The sequence below is a fragment of the Paramormyrops kingsleyae genome, chromosome 4 (genome assembly GCF_048594095.1).
Source record: "Paramormyrops kingsleyae isolate MSU_618 chromosome 4, PKINGS_0.4, whole genome shotgun sequence".
Lineage (NCBI taxonomy): Eukaryota > Metazoa > Chordata > Actinopteri > Osteoglossiformes > Mormyridae > Paramormyrops > Paramormyrops kingsleyae.
In genome coordinates, this window is record NC_132800.1 from 49,503,237 (window position 1) to 49,524,734 (window position 21,498).

A 21,498-nucleotide genomic window follows, 5' to 3' on the forward strand; every position below is an offset into this window, starting at 1 on the left:
GATGCACTTTGTGTGAGAGAATGGAAGGAAATAGCTGTGCAGACACACTCTGACATGGGATTAATGCCTACAGAAGGTCAGGATGACGATAATTATGGGATGTAGTATCTAAGGGGGTAACCCAGGTGATTACACAATCACCTACAAGAAATATTGAGTCATTTGAAGGGAACTTCGATTACATTTTCAGTAATGAACAAAGACCAGTTTATTAGTAATAGTAATAGACAAATTTTAACTAATTATTCTTCCACAGGGCGAAGCTGCAGTGATTTCACTGGGACTGGACACTACCTGAACTGGGTTTAGTGATATCAGGTCAGCTGCCTTCCGCCATCTCCTATTTCAATGTCCAGAGAAAGCAAGCAAAGCAGCTGTGCACTTTGGGGAGTCAATGGAAGAATTTGTGGAGAGTTTTGAGGCACCATGTCGCAGAGAAGTGATGTGTTGAGTGGCCTTCCATGGCTGAGTTCCAGGGAGCCGGACCTTCTGGGCAACAAGAGGGAGCAGTAAGGGCAGGTTGTCTGCGTCACTACAAGAAGCCCAGTAAGGTCTTCCTCTTCCTTGGGCTCCTCCAGTCACTATCGCTCCATGGATCAATTAGTGGACTGTTGACGATCCACTGAGGTACGTAGGCCAGTGGCTTGGGCCAAGGCAGGAGGCTGGGTGCTGGGACCAAAACAGATACCAAGGACTGGGGCTCTGACCCCATCACCACTGGGTCACCTGCAGGAGCAAAGGACACGAATCCCAACAGACGGGGTGTCACAGAGTCTGGGGATCATCCTGCTTAGGGAGTCATTCTGTCATGGCGTGGCAATGACAAGCTAACAAGCTTGGTGGTTACTACCGACAAGGCCTTGATTGTTGGTGATTTTAATATTCATATGGAAAATGAAAGTGATCCAGTAACAAAAGCATTTACTGCCATTCTTGACTCTGTCGGTGTACATCAGAATGTAACTGGGCCAACTCATGCCTGTAACCACACCCTAGACCTGATTCTTAGTCATGGTGTCCTGGTAGAACACATATCAATTATCCCTCAGAATCCTCTACTTTCAGATCATTACCTTTTAACATTTCAAATACAACATAACTCCCCTAAGGCCCCAGACCAGAGGTACGATACTAGACGTTCCATAGCCTCATTATCCGCTGCAACTTTTCTGGAACAGCTCCCACAGTCCTTTAACCTAACCTCTGAAGTGTCATGTGTAAATGAACTTGAACAGGTAACCGTGAACATGGTAGAATCATTTCGTACCACTCTTGATCATGTAGCACCACTCAAGAAAATAAAACATAGGGATAAGAAACCTGCCCCCTGGTACTCTAACCGTACACGTGAACTTAAACAAGCTTCACGAAAGCTAGAACGCAAATGGCGGTCAACAAAATTAGAAGTTTTTAGATTTGCCTGGAAAGAGAGCCTGTCTAAGTATAGACATGCACTAATGACTGCTAGGTCTATGTATCTCTCTAAACTAATAGAAAATAACAAAACCAATCCTAAATTCCTATTTGAAACTGTATCTAGGTTAACAAAGAATCGTTCAATGTTAAACTCACATGTCCCAGAAGCTCTTGGTAGTGATGCCTTTATTGCGTTTTTTAATAATAAAATAACCACGATTAGACATACCATCACGAGCACGCCCACGGTTGCACACAACCACCAATCCTCTGCTAGTGCTAGTGTTATTAGTACTAATGATAACATCTTTGAATGTTTCACTCCTGTAGTGCAGACAGAACTCCTTCAGTTAATTTCCTCTTGCAAACCCACTACTAGCCTTGATGACCCAATACCCACCAATCGACTTAAGGAAATTGCACCACTGATTAGCACTACATTGTTAAACTTGTTAAACTCATCTCTTAGTCTTGGATATGTTCCTAAATCTTTTAAAATGGCTGTTATTAGACCTATCCTAAAGAAACCAAATCTTGAACCTAGTGACTTAGGAAACTATAGACCCATCTCAAATCTTCCCTTCATTTCTAAAATTCTTGAGAAAGTTGTTGCTCACCAGCTGTCCTCCTTTCTTCAAGATAATAATGCTAACGAGCTATATCAGTCTGGTTTCAGACCCAATCATAGCACAGAAACGGCCTTAGTCAAAGTGATAAACGACTTGCTTATGGCTTCCGACCGTGGCTGTATATCGCTATTATTCTTACTGGATCTAACTGCAGCATTCGATACTGTAGACCATAATATTCTTTTGGACCGGTTGGAAACATTGATTGACATTAAAGGGACAGCACTACTGTGGTTTCGTTCGTATTTCACTGATCGTTACCAGTTTGTCCATGTAAAAAATGAGTCATTCATAGCCACTAAAGTAAGATATGGTGTCCCGCAGGGATCAGTGCTGGGCCCCCTACTGTTCAATCTATATATGCTACCGCTTGGTAACATAATTAGAAATTACAGTGTTAATTTTCATTGTTATGCTGATGATACACAATTGTATATATCTGTTAAACCTAGTGACGCATCCCAGCTCTCTTCTTTAGCCGACTGTCTGCTAGACATCCGTTGTTGGATGGCAAGGAATTTCCTCATGTTAAATACTGAAAAAACTGAGGTTCTTTTAATCGGTCCTAAGGAGGCCCGCAATAAGTTTGTAAACCCCAACCCTAGCGGCCTCCCTACTCAATTTAAAACAGTGGTCAGAAATCTTGGTGTCCTGGTAGACTCCGACCTCTGCTTCAGTGCTCACATAAATAGCATTACCAGTACGGCATTTTATCATCTACGGAACATAGCCAAGCTTCGGAAGTTGCTGTCCTTTCAAGATGCAGAAAAACTAATACATGCCTTTATAACTTCTAGATTGGACTACTGCAATGCCCTCCTTTCGGGTTGTCCATCTGGATCCCTACATAAACTTCAGTTAGTACAAAATGCAGCTGCCAGAGTTCTAACAAAAACTAAAAAAATTGATCACATTAGCCCTATCCTGTCTTAAGAACATAAGAACATAAGAACATAAGAAATATACAAACGAGAGGAGGCCATTCGGCCCATCGAGCTCGCTTGGGGAGAACTTAACTAATAGCTCAGAGTTGTTAAAATCTTATCTAGCTCTGATTTAAAGGAACCCAAGGATTCAGCTTGCACTACGTTATCAGGAAGACTATTCCATACTCTGACTACACGCTGTGTAAAGAAGTGTTTCCTTAAATCCAGTTTGAAATGTTCTCCCGCTAATTTCCACCTATGGCCACGAGTTCTTGTATTTGAACTAATGCTGAAGTAACTATTCGGTTGAACAGCATCCAAACCTGTTAGAATCTTATAGACCTGAATCATGTCCCCCCTCAGTCTCCTTTGCTTGAGGCTGAACAGATTTAGCTCAAATAACCTTTCCTCGTATGACATTCCTCTAAGACCAGGAATCATTCTTGTGGCCCTACGCTGCACCTTTTCTAAGGCCGCTATGTCCTTTTTAAGATATGGTGACCAAACCTGTACACAATATTCTAGGTGAGGTCTCACCAAGGAATTGTATAATCTTAGCATTACCTCCCTTGACTTAAACTCCACACACCTGGAGATATACCCCAACATCCTATTGGCCTTTTTTATTGCTTCCCCGCACTGGCGAGAATGAGACATGGAAGCATCTACATACACACCAAGGTCTTTCTCATAATCAGCTACCTTTATTTCAGTAGGTCCCATAAAATACCTGTACTTTATATTTCTGCTCCCTACATGGAGTACCTTACATTTGTCTATGTTAAATTTCATCTGCCAGGTGTCAGCCCAGTCACTAATTAAATTAAGATCCCGCTGTAGCTGCTGAGCCGCTAGTTCAGTATCTGCTACACCACCCACCTTGGTGTCATCTGCAAATTTCACCAGTTTACTGTATATATTGGTGTCTATATCATTTATGTAAATAAGGAACAAAAGTGGTCCTAAAATTGAACCCTGCGGTACCCCACTATGAACGCAGGCCCACTGTGACATCGAGCCTCTTATAACTACTCGCTGCTTCCTATCCGTTAACCAGTTATCAATCCAAGTCGCTACAGTTCCTAAAATACCTGTCGCTTTGAGTTTAAGTGAGAGCCTCTTGTGGGGAACAACATCAAAAGCCTTTTGGAAATCTAAATAGATGACATCATAGGCCTTCTTATCATCAACTTCCTGAGTAGCTTCCTCAAAAAACTCCAACAGATTTGTTAAACAGGATCTACCTCTCCTAAATCCATGCTGGCTATCCCTCAAAATGTTATTTGAGTCCAGGTAATCTACCATTTTCTCTTTGATTATAGCCTCCATAACTTTACCAGTTATACAAGTTAGACTGATTGGCCTATAGTTTGACAAATTACTTCTATCCCCTTTTTTGAAAATGGGCGTTATGTTGGCATGCTTCCAATCAGAAGGTACCACACCTTCAGATAAGGATTTTTGAAACAGTAATGTTAAGGGTTGGCAAATAATATCCCTCATCTCTTTTAACACTATAGGTAAGATGCCATCAGGGCCCTGTGATTTATTTATTTTGAGCTTAGCTAGGCTTTGCAAAACATCAGCTTCAGTTATATATATATTAGTTATAGACGATGTTGGATTAGTAATAAGAACTGGTAAGTTACTAGTGTCCTCAACAGTGAATACCCGTGCAAAACTATCATTGAACTCATTTACTATGTCAATGTCGTTTTCAATTATAAGACCCTTACTATCCTGCAGATTAGTGATTTCAGCTTTTAGAGCTCTTTTAGAGTTAAAATACTGGAAGAAACTTTTAACGTCATCCTTAGCCTCCAATGCGATCTTCCTTTCGACATTCCTTTTAGCTCGTCTAATGTCATTTTTTAACTCAGCCTGTAGATTTAGATACTCTTGCTTTATTATGTCATCATCAGTTATTTTCCATCTCTGGAACAAAGCCCTTTTCCTCCTTACTTTATACTTTATGTCCCTATTAAACCACCTAGGTTGCAATTTCCTTGATTTATTCTTGTTAGAAACAGGTATGAAGTCCTCTTGTACTTGCAATAATGTGCTTTTAAAAAATCCCCATGCCTCTTCAACAGTTTTGTTAATTAACTCCATCCAGTTCACAGTTTCTAGTTTTAATCTCATACAATTGAAGTTAGCCTTCCTAACATTATATATTTTTGATTTGGACTTTGCTCTTCGGGCACTAAACTTAACCTCAAATTTAACCATGTTATGATCGCTACTGTCAAGTGGTTCTAAAACATCTAATTTACCAATCCTGTCCTGGTTATTAGACAAAACAAGATCAAGAATGGCATCTCCCCTGGTAGGGGTGTTAACAAACTGAGTAAAAAAACAATCCTGTACTAATCCCACCATGTCAAGTTCATTTTCAGAAGAGCCAGCAACAATGTCCCACTGCATCCCCGGTAGATTAAAATCACCCATAACTACCACATCATTTTTATTGCTCATAATCCTAATATCACTGTATAACAATCTGCTTTCCTCAACAGCTACATTGGGTGCTCTGTAACAAACACCGACAATTAGGCTATTTGAGTTTGTAGCATCTAATTTTACCCATATAGCTTCCGTACTTTTACTTATATCAGTAAGCTCCCTTGCCTGCAAGTTTTCCTTTACATATACTGCAACACCACCTCCCTTCTTACCTATACGGTCTTTACGGAACAATGTGTAACCATCCATATTATATTCTTGTCCATCCTTATCACTCAACCACGTTTCAGTTATTGCTATAATATCATAAGAGTCTGATGAGATAAGAGCCTCTAAATCATGAATTTTATTCCTAATACTCCTGGCGTTTAAATACAGACAACAAAGGGTAGGCCTATTACAGTGCCTACTTATAATATGATTTTTTGGGGCTTTCCGTTTCCCCCCAGTTACATACTTCCCTGCACTGGCTACCGGTCAAGTTTAGGATTGACTACAAATTATTACTATTGACTTACAAAACTCTGAATGGCCTTGCACCACAATATCTCAATGATCTTCTGGTCCCTTACAACCCTCCTCGCCTGCTTCGTTCACAAGGAGCAGGATATCTATTAGTTCCTGAAGTAGACAGGGCTACGGCAGGCTGCAGAGCATTCTCTTACAGAGCTCCGCAGCTGTGGAATGGTCTCCCGGCGGATGTGCGGGATTCAGGCACACTCTCGCTTTTCAAGTCTAGATTAAAAACGCACTTGTATAGCTTAGCGTATAGGAAACCTAGTTCTGGTTCCAGCTAGTCGCTCACTCCCAGTCAGACTAACAGTATGAGGTGAAGAGCTGGGTGGGGATCGGTGTCATTGGCTTTGGATAAACTGAGGCGTCAGTGCTGTCACTCTGGCTCTACACTAGAGTGCTGATGTTCAGGGAGTCCCCATGCCTGTGTTCCCGCCTGTCTCTCCCTATTTCTCATGCTGCTATACCCAGATCTGCCGGAGCCTAGACGAATATTGCACTCGATCGTTTTGCTTGCACTGCCTCTGGTTTCCTCAACTCTGGCTAATACACAATTATTCTTACTTCCTCCCTCACCCCTTCTGGGGTGTGCTCCCTGGAGCACAATGTCGTTGAAGAGTTTATGCCTCTGCGGCCTGCAAGACAACTACCTCCACCTCCGGCACCTACCCTCCAACCTGCCTGCCCTTGGCTCAACACGATGCCTCGCCATCCACCCTGCGGCTGTGTGTCTATTAATCCTGCCATCGTGCATCAAGCACCACGTGCCTGCACCGGTCGGCCGCTGCATTGAGACATATATTTCAACCCCTGTATTAGCTTAGTCATTTCATCTTGTCTGTATTAGCTTAGTCATTTCATCTTGTTTGTTTGACTCATCTGCTGGCCCCTGGAGGATGGGCTCCCCCTTTGGGTCTGGTTCCTCCCAAGGTTTCTTCCTCTTAGGGAGTTTTTCCTTGCCACCATTGCCTTTGGCTTACTCAATGGGGGGTCCTTACGAGGCAGAAATGTAAAGATCATTGAGACAATGTAATGTTGTGATAATGCGCTATATAAATAAAATTGAATTGAATTGAATGACAGAGACTGCAGAACTATTCAACTGCTCCAGTTACTTCTTTAATCCAATTTATGATATTTGTAAACATTCTTTAATAGACATTACCACCAAAATTCCTGTAGTAATTAACAGCTATTTTAGAGCAGAATTCACAAAGAAGCGAAACGGTGAGCTCAGCGTGTGTACAGACCCTAAACCACTGAATAAAGCACTGAAGAGGAACCATTTTCCTCTCCCTACCATTGATGACATCTTGCTAGATCTAAAGAAGCTTTTCAGTGTGTGACATCAGAAATGGCTGTTGGCATGTCAAGCTGGAGGAAAACTTCAGCTACCCGACCACTTTCTCGCCCCCTTGTGGCAGGTACAGGTGGCTGTGCATACCTATGGGCATCAGCACTGCTCCAGAGATTTTCCAAAGATGACTGAGCCCTGGAACGGCTTGGAGGGAGTTCATGTGATTACAGATGGCATTTCAATCACAGGTGAGGGAGACACAATGGAACTGGCAGAGAAAGATCGTGACAGAACACTGACGTAATTTATAGACAGATGTACTGAGGAAAACATCAAGCTAAATGTAAACTAAGACTGAGACAGACGCTGTTCCATTCATAGGATATTTACTGACAGTGGATGGACTTCAAATTGATCCAGAAAAAGGCAAAGCAATCCAGCAGATGCCCAAAGCAGGGGGGCAAAGACTCCTAAAAATGGTAAATTTCTTAGCCAAGTTTTGCAGCCACCGTTCAGACCAGTGTGAGCCTCTGCGACAATTGACCCATGAAGGCAGTTTGTGGGAGTGGACAGACATTCAGGATGCTGCATTCTCCAAAATCAGAGAGTCCATTGTGAATGCACCGGTACTGAAATATTATGATCCCAAGGAAGACTTGATTCTCCAGTGTGATGCTTCAGACACCAGTTTGGGTGCAGCTGTGATACAATGCAGGAAACCAGTGGCTTTTGGGAGCAGAGCACTCATGCAAACTGAGCAAGGATATGCTCAGATAGAAAAGGAGCCTCTAACAATAGATACTTCATTGATGCCTGTGGAAAGATTCTCTTTATCCTTCCCCCAAACTGCTCTCCTTAGGCAAAGGGGAACCTGGCTGTGAAGGGCAGCCACCCATGGCAGTGCCCAGGAAGCTGGGGGTTAAGGGCCTCATTTAAAGCAGCCACAGACATGCTGAGGTTGGGCTTGAACCAGTGACTTTCCAATCACAGCCACAGAGGCTTAACCCACTGAGCCACACACTGCCTCCAGTGCTTCCCTATTCTGTATGGCATGGAGAAGCTTCACCAGTGTACCTTCATTGCGTGCACATAAGAGGCTGCAATGCATACTGCTGCATCTACAGTGGTCTGACATGTAACCTGCTACCAACAGGAGCGACCCGATCATGCAGGTAGATTACAGTGGACCAGTGTCTAGGTTTGTAGGGAGAGGTAAGGATTGGAGAGTCGGACACAATGAATAGCAAGGGCCTCAGTTAACTTCAGATATCAATGTATTTCAAGATAATTTACTGAAAGAGACACAAAAATCACATTTAAATTTGACAGCAAGAAGTCTTTGGACAATCAGTTCAACTTTGTACAATAGCACCTCCGAAAAGTTTCTCTCTGTCTTTCTTGCTAGTTATTTCTCTTTACCCCCCAGTCAAGGAGGAATCAAATGCAGAAGCACATTGTACAGTAGGAGATGTAAGGTGCAACACACATTAAAAGCTGTTTTTGTGTGAACATTATAAAACAGATTAATACATATTAAGCAGTTTGAAACTTTACATTCAGACCTACATCAGTCAGAAAAAGCAGGCGATGACCAGCCCAACCAGCAGCTCCATCTCTGATTGTACAGAATCCCTTGTCAGGGTAACTTCTGAAGTCATGACTAAACTAATTTACAGCTTCACCAGTTATATTAAACTGATCATTGAGGAGGGAAATAAGTCAAGCCTCACAGTGAAGCCATAAAACATATGGGGGTTAAATGTATTACACTTTTTTCCCAATCATTTTGACGCGTGTCTCAATACCATGTCCACTTTTTACCTTGTCCACTTAACACATGCACCATAAAATTGGACTATGTGAGCTAAACTATGTATGCTTTTGCATTGCTTTGACACAATATGCATTCAATCACCACTTCCCCCAAATTTCATGAATACTTCTCTCAGTCAGTGTTTGCCACCAGCAAAACTTTGTACAACTACAGCACTTTACAATGCTTGAAGCTGGAAAGCTGAATGAAAACACATACCTGCCTATAATTTCAGCTAAGCACCTATCTAGTAATTTGTGAGGTTAGTGCCAATTTGCCATATGTGCAAATCTTTGGATTGGCATTTTCCATTGCCATTTTTCTTTAGCTAGTGAAAAATGGATGCAGTAAGAGGCAGAGGAAGAGCAAGAAGACACAAACGGAGAGGAAGAGGAAGAATCTTGGCTACTGATGAAATCAGAGCCACAGTATTTGACCATGTTGGAAATCATGGTCTGTCCCTGAGGAAAGTGGGTCTAAGAGTTCCACTCCACCTGCCTAGATCCACAGAGGCATCAATTGTCAGGATTTTCAGGCAAAGCAACAGGTACTATACACTATGTAGAGCATTCTGACTGAAGGCATTTGATTGGTGTATATATTACTGTAGTGGTGTGATTTGAGGGAAGTCTCCAGGAAAAAACTGATGCATCGATGCACGTTTGTCTTTACTGTAACCCACTACTGTAGGATTTAGCATTTACCTCCCACAGGAGGGAGAGGAAGAATTTACTGGTATCTGTGATTGTGTGGGACAATGTGGCCTTTCATCATTCCCGCCAAGTCACAGAGTGGTTTATAGCCCATCCCTGGATGATGTCATTATTCTTGCCACCATACTCTCCATTCCTCAACCCGACTGAAGGATTTTTTTCTGCATGGGGATGGAAGGTATATGACCATCGCCCACATGATCAGATGTCGCTTTTAGATGCAATGGCTGCTGGGTGTGTGGACATCCATGTGGAGGACATCCAGAGCTGGATAAGACACTCAAAGAGATTTTTTCCTTGGTGTATTGCAAGAGAAAATATTCAGTGTGATGTCGATGAAAATTTATGGCCAAATGCAAGGGACCAAATGGATTAGTCCAGGACAACAGTATACTTAACTGTATACAGTCAAACTTTGCTATTTGGCTATGTTTGTTTTGTTTTTTTCTGTATTGAATGTAATGTACTTTCAGTAGGTGGCTGTAATGTATTTTTCTTTTCCAGTGTATTGCGCAGCTGAATTTATTTACTGTATTATTTGTTTGTATTACAATGTTTACTGTAAGAAATGGCATACGTTTTTCTTTTACTTTGCAATAAACGTGTGAAAATATAGGATACAACAACACATCATATATATGCATTTTGCAGCGCTTCAAGTTGTTTGTGTTTTTTCATGCATTGTTCTTTGTGTGACAAAGTCATCTTGTGAGAGAGTGCGTGTGCTATAGGTTTGGCAGCGTGTGTCACTTTTGGGTGAAGTGTGAAGTGTTCTGGTGGTTTTAGTGCATATTGCACCGAAAGTTAACTGATATGCTCAGGTGCATGTTTGTAAAGTTCACAGTGTGAAGTGTTTTGAAAAAGTGGACATGGTATTGAGACAAGTGTGAAAATGATTGGAAAACACTATAATATTGACTTATGTAGTTGAATTTTGTTTATCCACTAGAGGGCAGTCACACACTGGAGATTCCCTAATTAAGATGATAAGATAAGATAAGATAAGATAAGATACTCCTTTATTAGTCCCACAAGTGGGAAATTTGCATTGTCACGGGAGAAAGTGGACAGTACAAGAATATCCATCCGCTTATCCGAGGTCGGGTCGCGGGGGCAGCAGTCTCAGCAGGGAAACCCAGACTTCCCTCTCCCCGGCCACTTCATCCAGATCCTCTGGGGGAATCCCGAGGCGTTCCCAGGCCAGCCGAGAGACATAGTCCCTCCAGCATGTCCTGGGTCTTCCCCGGGGCCTCCTCCCAGTGGGACATGCCCGGAACACCTCCAGGGAGGCGTCCAGGAGGCATCCTGACCAGATGGCTCCTCTCGATGCGGAGGAGTAGCGACTCTACTCTGAGTCTCTCCCGAATGACCGAGCTCCTCACCCTATCTCTAAGGGAGAGCTCAGCCACCCTGCGGAGGAAACTCATTTTGGCCGCTTGCACTCGCGATCTCGTTCTTTCGGTCACTACCCACAGCTCGTGACCATAGGTGAGGGTAGGAACGTAGATCGACTGGTAAATCGAGAGCTTCGCCTTTTGGCTCAGCTCCTTCTTTACCTTGACAGACCGATGCAGCGCCCGCATCACTGTGGACACCGCACCGATCCGCCTGTAGATCTCCCGCTCCATCGTCCCCCCACTCGTGAACAAGACCCCGAGATACTTAAACTCCTCCACTTGGGGAAGGACCCCATCCCCGACCCAGAGAGAGCATTCTACCCTTTTCCGGCTGAGGACCATGGTCTCGGATTTGGAGGTGCTGATTCTCATCCCAACCGCTTCACACTTGGCTGCGAACTGTCGCAGCGAGAGCTGAAGGTCACGGTCCGATGAGGCCAACAGGACCTCATCATCTGCAAAAGGCAGAGACCTAATCCTGAGGTCACCAAGCCGGACACCCTCAACGCCCTGGCTGGGTGTGATACAGTAACTCAGGCCCCTACTTTCCCTCAGCTCTCTGCCTTTCAGTCAGCCATTCGCTGTGCTCATAGGCTGTACGGCCGTCAGAAAACTCTTCACGTCCCCCTCCTATTATCATGCACTTTGACTTTTCTGACTTTTTGTAGGAGAATCTCTTTTTTTACCAATATTTTAGTGCTAAAACAGCTGCAGATAGGAAAGCGATGAATGCCCCGATCAGGGCATTGAAGGAGTTGAGGCTTACACAAGTTTTATATGATACTCCTGAGGATGTGAATATTACCATGGATGACTTCCAGTATCTTGGAACTCTCCCTATTTAACGCCATTGAACTGCACCGAGTTCGCCGGCCAATTCCTGCAGGTCACCATGATCGCTATGGCTGCTGTGCAATGTGCTTCCCTGTAGCAGCTTTGATTGCTTTGTTTGCCCATCCAGGAGTTGCTGTCTCCACCCCAGTTATTAATCACAAAATTGCATGACTGTTACATTGTTGCTGTTGTTTAATTAAATGTCCAACCTGCCCCTCAAATTTTCACTCTCGATTCTGGGGCTGATGCTCACCACAGGTTCTGCTGTATCCTGTCTGAGTTGGGGGAAGTAAGATCTGTTTGGCTGCTGCTTATGCCCCCACCCCCACAAAGCTCATTCTTCCTGGACCTATCTAGCCATATCCTTAAACTCCATGATTATGAGCTCATTACAGGAACAGATGCCAAAGTTGTCCATGACCCAGTCCTGGATAAATCCGCTTCTCTCTTAGGTAGTCAGGTATCCCCTCTAGTCACTCAAATACTTTATTATTTGCAACAACAAACTGCAGGTGTTGCTAAGTTGGAGTCTTGATTGGGTTTTTTTGAAGATCCAGAAGAACCACATGATTTGAATTCTCTCCTTGTCGAAGGAGATGGTGAGCCAACCACTGAGAACCACTTCTTAAGAAGAAGTGCTCTTACCACGACCCCGGTCTGGTAGGACAGAAGATGCACCCAGACTGTTCTGAAAAAAAAAAGATCTCTTGTTTAAAAGGAAAATTTGACCATTTCAGACAAGGACTAATTGATTGAATGTATTGGTGTTTCATCTGTTCACATTTTATTTTACAATGCAGGTTTAAAATAGTTAATCTAAATCACATATTACCCACTTTAATCCTTTCTATACCCACCTCTGTAGACTTCACAGAGCATCACTGCCAACAAAATAAGAGGGTTACAGTTAAAGTAGGTGAAAAAATTGAATGTAAAATTTGACAATCCAGGTTTTCAGCACCATGGACAGCAGCCTACTGTTGCTTAAAGGGCATTATTTTGCTCACTTTCAGTTTATAATATTATATTTATGATCTACTAGAATAGAGTATGCATGCTTCAGTGTTCGAAAAGAACATATTGTTTTCTCATGATGCACATCTCTATTCACCCTCTGTCTAATCCCTCCCCCAACGAGTCCATTGTGGTTTGATTGGTCGGTTTACACTTCATTCCCCAGTTTTTCAGTCTGCAGACAGATCCTTGCAGGTAGACAGACAATTGGTGTTAGTTTTGCGGTTTGTGAATTTATTTACAGTAATAGTGGTCATATGCTAATTATATTAACAGGATTAATAAGCCTGTATATTTAATCAGAATTCCCTAAGACCCGTGCTTTGTATTGGCCCCTCCCATTTTGACAACAACAAACTACATGTCACTGCAGGGCTTTAGAGAATAACTACTCCAATAATTGCGTAGTGATATTCATGAAGAACATGTCATCGACTACGCCCACTAATCACGGCAGCCTTAATACATATATCAATAAAAGTTTTAATACGTATTGTCTCTGTTTACGTGATAACGAAGACCTAAATATATATTTGTTTTAAATATGTGACTCATGTTAGAGAAAATATAAGTAAACCATGAGGACAGAAAAGTCACTGAATAACAGGAATGACCGACATATAGTGCCAAACAGACAAGGTGCAAAGACTGTACACATAGTACAAACAAAGTAAACGTAGTGCACTATGTATGGTGAGTTGTAAATTTGTTTGCACTTTGCAGCTTACCTTGCGTTGACTCTTTGTAGTACGGTCCCCACGACGGTAGTGAAAATATAAGGGGCTGGTTATCAGGGGGCATGGATTTTGTGGCAGTTTCTACATTGGCGTTGCTGGTGGAGGGAGCTGCATTTGTGGTTTGTTTTCTGCAATGGCTTGAATGTCCTGTGTATTAAGGCAAACTCGTGGGCGATTACATCGTCCACACAGCATAGAATTAATAAGAGTTGTTCACTGTCCTCCTGTTACTGTAAAATTCTGGGAAGTTGTGATTGTTCAACTCCACTGTGCACAGTTAGGAGCAACTCCAACTCCACCTAGCAGACATACGTACGAGGTGATTGAGGTATGGAATGATTCTGTCCCTGTATGGACTAATCATCCCCAAATTCTATTGCGTCCATGATTCACCCATATCATTGTGCTAAGGTTGAGCAGCACAACATGTTTTTCCAAGCCTCAGATCACAAGACCAGCAGATAGTGAGGATAGCTGAGAAGATCATTAGAGTCTCTCTCCCATCCATCATGCACATTCACATCACACATTCCATCCGCAAAGCCACCAACATTGTGGATGACCCCACCCACCCCTCACATTATCTTTTCACCCTCCTAGCATCTGGAAAAGCATTCAGGCCTTCACACCCAGACTCAGAAACATGGCGTCAGACTACTGAACTCTCAGGAACTGATCTGATACCACACACACAACACACACACACACACACACACACACACACACACACACACACACATAGGGTTATAATTATATCTTCGTGGGGACTCTCCATTCATTTCTATGAGGAAAACTGTAATCCAACATGACAACCTTAACCCCTACCCAGCCCTAACGTTAACCATAAGTAACCAAACCAAATACAAGACTTCTGGCATCTTTAGTTTTTTATTAGTATTGACAGATCTTTGTGGGGACCTGAAAAACACCCCCAAAGCATCAAAATAACAGGTTTTTATCACATTGCGGGGGACATTTGGTCCCCACCATGTAATATAAACCTAATCCACACACACAAACAGACACACACACACGTGTGCGCGCACACACACACACAGATTAGGTATCTGAGTCTTTGTGGGGATTCTCCATTCATTTGTATGGGCATAACCCCAATCCTAATTATGGCAACCTTAATCCAAAATCCCTGCAGTAGTAAGCAAGAAGTAACAGTAAGTAACCAAACAAAATACAAGACTTTTGGAATTATTATTCCTTTGATTGCATTAACAGAATTTTATAAAACTGAGTCAGTTTTTTCTTTTGGGGACCAAAAACATGTCCCTACAAAGTCAAAATAACATGTTTTTATAACACTGTGGGGACATTTGGTCCCCACAACATAATATATACATGACCACCCACCCAAACACACATAGACACAAACACACACAGACTGGCTTACAGTACGTATATCCTCTATAGATTCCTGAATGAAATATCTGCAAAGCAGTTATGGCATGGCGTTAGGTTTGAACATGCAGTTTTTAAGGACACTGCACTAATTTTAAACGAAACACTGCACTAATTCTAAAATGATTTTATATGAACGTTATTTAACATAAAATAAAATAGAAATCAAACCAAAATTTAGTCTATCAAAAAACTTGTATATTACATATCTTCGAAATTAAAAATACCAGGATACAGAATTTGAATAACAAGAACTATAGTCTTCTTTCTCAAAAGCGTGAACAGCTATCTGAAGACCTACTAGTTCCTGAATTGTAGATGTTGCCTATGAAATTCGCTGAGAGTTGACGTCGCCCTACCAACGTCGCTAAAATGCTAATTGCGTCAACAAGCTATGGAAATACAGCGGTGGTACACCCCCAATACAGCGGTATTACGCATTACCGTAATGCTGCCTAGCAAAAACATAATGTCATAAAAAAAATTACAGACAGACATTATAGACAGAGCTGCGTGGTTTCCTATTGACAAGTAGATACATGATTCGGGGGCTTGAAAGGCGGCTAGATATCCAATCACGCCCAGCTACAGTAAGCACAAACTAAAGATACTACTCCTGATTGGACCAGCTACAAATTCGTCCCTCCCTGACAATAAATTCTTTGTTTTCATTCGTTGAAAATAATGACAATACATATCTTCATACTTTTCGACCAATTAAAAATCTCGGTGGTTTCAATAGTTCTAACAAAATAATTGCAGGTTGAACAAAAACTTTCTGACAGAGAGATGGCGCAGAGGTGAGCAGCATTTCTTCGTATGTTTCTTGCTATTTCTTCAGATTATGTTTTGTTAGCATACTTAATTCTATATTTATTTTTATGTTCTGATTGTCACGTTCGGCAACGGAGGCGAGCCGGGAAGCAGGCGACAGCAGCCAGGAAGTCAGGTAACGGGGTTTAATTGGCAAATGACAAGCACGCAGAGACATCCACGGACAATACAATGCCGAATCTGGCATACATGGGGAGACGCGGTCTAATATACACAGGACTAATCAAATGAAACAGGACACAGATGATCACAAACAGGAATGAACACAAGGTAATGAGGGGGCGTGGCACACATCGGGATCGGACGGAGCGGATCGTGACACTGATATAGTACATGCAAATTTTGCGGCACAATTGAAATATATTTATAATTAGTTGTTTAAACTGTAGATGCTGTGGCCATTATTCTAAATATGGTTGTTTATATTTAAATGGTAAGAGAAAATATTTGTGTTAAACTTAAAAACAATAAGACAATAACAATAAGACAATATATAAGTTCTCCTAGTGGTGTCCCGTCTTGCCCCCAGAGTGCCCTGTGCTGGTGTTGCCCCTGCCTACCCTGGTCTGTCTCGTCCCCTAATGGTGTTCGGTCTCTGCGCCCTTGTCCCGCAGCAGTGCCCATCTGGTGTCTTGCCCTGCCCTCTTCCACTGTGTCTCCCATCTTAGTGTACGTATAGCCTGCTGTCTTCCCCGCTGTCCCATCTGCTCCCTCACATGCCCTGTAAAAAGTGTCCTTCAGTCCTGCGATCCTCAGTCCAGTCATTGATGTTGCTGCCTGCATGTGCTCCCCAGTGTGTCCTGTGTCTAGTGTTCTTGCCTGATCCTCCCTACCCTGTTTGGACCCCTTGTGGTCTGTTTCCTTCGCCCTTCCTGTAGTGTAGTTTTCTTTAATAAAGCCCCTTTTGGTTTTCCTCCATCCCTGTCTTCGCCTCTGTCCTTGCCCTCGACGTGACACCATTACAGTGTGACCAGGTAAATGCTGCTAGCTGGACACCACACTACTGTAAATGCTACTGAAGGCTTACCTCAGTTTATCATTATTCCCTTCGTCTTGAAAGAGAACAGCAGCAAAAAGTGGGAAAATGATTTAAAAAATAAAGAACACTGTTCTGTTAGTAAGCTTCTTAAGGTAAAGTCATTTTAAATAATTAGAATAACTGATACTTTATTAATACCTGTGGAGAAATTGTCTTTACGCCTCCCTCAACTTGCTCTTTATAGAGTAATGTCTCCTAAGTAGACATTAGTTTTAAATGGCTTCAGTACAAAGGAGACCATCCCTCTGGATTGTACCAAAGTCTACTCTGCAGTACGCCACTTTTTAAAACCCTCCGTTTAACCCATATATCATAGAAAAACTGACATTAATACCAGTGGCTATAGGTATATTTGGTGCTTTCAGATGTCTGTGAATTCTTTTAATGTTTTCCCGGTGTCTGTAGAAATCGCTGAAGTGCTTCATGTCATACCTTTCAATGTGAATGAACCGAGTCATTATGCGTTGGTGAGAGCTGGCTAGGTATATGTTATACTCCACTAGGCCCACTTTTCTTCATAACTGTCATTCAGCAATATTCATTCCTTTCCTTATATTTAATGCCTCTGCTGTGCTGGGAGTCAGATTCCATTGGGATCCATGCTCTGGATCAATATTCCGTTAACCTGAACTGTTCAACAGACTGCAGACCACATTCTGCAATTTCATCTGCTGTCTGACCACTAACAGGAAGTATAAAAGACAAGCACACCCTCAGAATGGATTCATATGTGGCCTTCCCAGTATGCACCTCTGTCAGCAGGTCAATGACAGATCTAAACCAATTTTGCCTGAGCTACGGAGCCCCTGCATCTCTGGACAGACCTAATCCATCTCTGGTCCAGTTGACACCCATAGGCACTGCTCAGGCTGAAGTTGACAGCCGCAGGCAGAATCCGTTGTGCGTGTTTCTCCTGACCGTTTGACCCCAGATGCCCCCCAGGGAGTACTATGTGGTCCTACATTTTCACCACCAGAGTTGCCCTCAGTTGAGAACTGATCTCCATGATGTCTCACTAAACTTGAGGCCTGATTGGTGGAATCCCAGCTGGTAGGACGAACGCTGAGGAGGGACGTACATAAGTTATTGTGTTGCTATAGAAGAGGAAAGATCTTAGTTTTGCTATCTGTTGTTGCATGGCTTGGATACAAACAATACTGATTAGCAGGGATTAAAATAGGAATAGGAGACATTTAAGATCTACCCTGAAGGTTTTTCAAACCAGTCATTTAGATCAGGAAATTCATATACATAATAGCCAGCTGAAACTTTATAAAACTTCTGTCAGAACAAATAAATACATTTTTAATCTGAAAAATAATAAATAAAAATGGGAGGATGGTGCTAAAGGGGTGTAGTTTCAATCTTCCAGCCTGTCAGCTTAACATTTATAGAAAGTGCCAGACAGTAAATCACCTTTGCCAAGTGAATGAAAGAAGCTTGACCTCGTTGGATGATGGACTAAGAGCAGTGCTAAACACCGCTCACGCCCTGACTCCCCCCACCTGTCCCAAAGCAGGATGCATGGGGAAGTGCGGGGAAGCATTGGTGAATGCTGGTGAAGGTGCCGCTATTGCAACTTCAGACAAAGGCACCAGGACTTCGAGCCTCAGTGCCGAGTCTCTGAGAGCTCATCAAAACACTGACGGGCCAAGCAGCCCAGCAAATGGAATGTTGTCTTTCCCAGGAATGGATGCCTGAGGGCTCCAAAAATCTGCTGTGAGCCATAGACTGTGAGTGTCTGTGCCTTTGTTTGTGTACAGAGTGAAGGTGCCACTCACAGCCGGTTTTCCCACCATGCTGCTGGGATGGAGAGCTGCTCATGCGGAGACTGCTGGTCCAGCAGAAACCTGTGGCACGCCAGCAACACTGAATATGGTGTTGGGTCCAGCACTGGCGATGCATTGTTTGACCCTGTCGACCCTGTGTTTCACTCTCCCAGAACACCCTAAGGCGTGATGGTAATGGAGCCCCTGTGCCAGAAATTGAGGGCTGATTCTATGCATGAGTCGTCTGCATGCAGTCCCAGCATGCTCTGGGCTGGAGACACGTGTGGAGCCGCTGAGCTGCAGTGTGCTTGGGTAACACTGCCTTCAGTGACTCACAGAGCCGTGCTGTGTTGCTTTGGAAGGCTTCTCTTCTTCCACACAGGAACTCACAATAGCAGAGCCCGAAATGACAGCCCTCCACAGGAACACACAGTGCTGTGTGCATATCCCTGGTGGGTGTGCACATCAATCTCACTGATTATACCCAGTGACTGACTGCTCCTGTTCTGTCCAAAACACGCCTCTTGGGTCTCATGTTCTCAGCATTCCCTGGAAGAGCGGCCCCCTGGCTGAGTGCTGTAGAGGGAGTCTGTGATCTGGCTAGGATCTACGTCCATGTGGACAGATGTATCGTAGACAACCAGAGTTCCTCCCTGGCTGTTCTCTCATTATCCAGGTAAATATTTCATTATCCAGGTAAAATTATCGAACCCTTTCAAAACTGTTTTGCTCCTTAAGCAAATTAATTGAGTTGATTTTGTTGAAAAAGGAGGAAATTAATTCATTTAGGCAGACTCTCAAACATGCCTGTCGGTATGTCGAGCCCACACTCACTGAACACCAGGGGGCAGTGCCCACACCCACAATGGCACCTGGGATTTTTTTGCCACATGTACTGATGATAGTGTCACATGAAGAGCATGGTTGATCGATCTCTGATGAGATGATGAGTGTTCACTGGTCCAGTACGTTTCCTCGCATACCGACTTCCCCAGAATATATGGTTCTGATGTGTTTTGGGTCACCGATGCCCTCAGTTTGGTGCTGATAGATGAAGGTTTGGGTCCGTTAGGTAGCTAGTGCCACGGCGCACACCTGTGGCTGAGCGTGCCGGCTCTTGTAGGCCTGGCAGTGGGCCCATCCAGATCGGGCTCCCGGCTGTTCCAGCTTGTGAGGAGGACAAGCAAACCCTGGGCCCACTGGCCCTCAGGAGCCTGTCAGAGCGCATGTTAAATTAGCCATTTGTTTTTGCTCACAGGGAGGTCTGCACACAACACTGATGTGGAACGAGGCCTGGCCTGCCTGTGGTTCAGCAAGGACCCACTCCATGCATACTAGCTGTAACAGGTCTTTTACCGTCACACACGCTGCCGGCGGGCAGGACAGCAGGACACAGAGAACGGCTGTCAGAGGCCCCACATCACTCAGATCTCCCTCATACAGAAGGCCGAGTGCGAGTGGCCCCCGCCACCCTCGCCGGGCCCAGCCCAGCCTGGCTGAGCTGCAGTAAGAGCGGAGTGCTTGGAGGCCATAGATCCCAACTGGAGCACAGAGATCCTGTTTGAAGAGTGGATCCCCTCAATATCTCTGTGTCACTGTTAATTTAAGTGCATCTCTCAACCTGTGTCTGTCACTCTAAGTGTATCTCCCAGCCAGAATCCATCAATCAAGTGCATCTCTCAACCTGTGTCTGTCACTCTAAGTGTATCTCCCAGCCAGAATCCTTCAATCAAGTGCATCTCTCAACCTGTTTTCTGTCAGTCTAAGTGTATCTCCCAGCCAGAGTCCATCAATCAAGTGCATCTCTCAACCTGTGTCTGTCAGTCTAAGTGTATCTCCCAGCCAGAATCCATCAATCAAGTGCATCTCTCAACCTGTGTCTGTCAGTCTAAGTGTATCTCCCAGCCAGAATCCATCAATCAAGTGCATCTCTCAACCTGTGTCTGTCAGTCTAAGTGTATCTCCCAGCCAGAATCCATCAATCAAGTGCATCTCTCAACCTGTGTCTGTCAGTCTAAGTGTATCTCCCAGCCAGAATCCATCAATCAAGTGCATCTCTCAACCTGTGTCTGTCGGTCTAAGTGTATCTCCCAGCCAGAATCCATCAATCAAGTGCATCTCTCAACCTGTGTCTGTCGGTCTAAGTGTATCTCCCAGCCTGTATCTATAAGTCTATCTCTAGAGTGTTTAACAGCAGCAACAGCTTGTTAGCTACTTTTCTTTATTTGTTTGACATTCTGATTATTTGGTTTTAAATTTCTTACAAATTACTTCCCAGGTACAAACTGATATTAAAATAATATAAAAATTCCAACAAACTGCCAGGCATCTGGCTTGAGACTGTAAGGATTGCAGTCCCTTAATGACAGGTGGGAACAGTTTCTGAAGCACGGTCCCCTTTAAAACCACTCTGGAGAATAAGGTCCCTTCACAGAGCCCTGCTGCACGACACTGAGCTGAGGACAAGCAGGCTAACATTTGAATTAGCATCCCTGCACGCATCTGCCTTCTGGAGTGAAACCCAAATCACCCCACTGTGCAGGTTCCAGGCTGTATTTGGTTCTTGTGTTCAGAAGCCTCTAATGTTACTGTGCTGTCGCTGTCACCGACAGTGATTCATTCTCTTGAATATCCATGTTTATTTAATGTGTGATCTGAAGCCTGTGATGTCATTGTGATGTTAGTGTCTCA

At 43.5% G+C, this 21,498-nt stretch overlaps 1 long non-coding RNA gene across 1 annotated transcript; it reads left to right on the plus strand.

The window, feature by feature from the left end:
• Window positions 1-18,721: 18,721 nt before the first annotated feature.
• On the plus strand, window positions 18,722-21,465 carry LOC140589085 (uncharacterized). The gene is made up of 3 exons (XR_011990278.1): window positions 18,722-19,259; window positions 19,351-19,483; window positions 20,066-21,465. It is a non-coding gene; the product is annotated as an uncharacterized lncRNA (long non-coding RNA).
• Window positions 21,466-21,498: the final 33 nt, after the last annotated feature.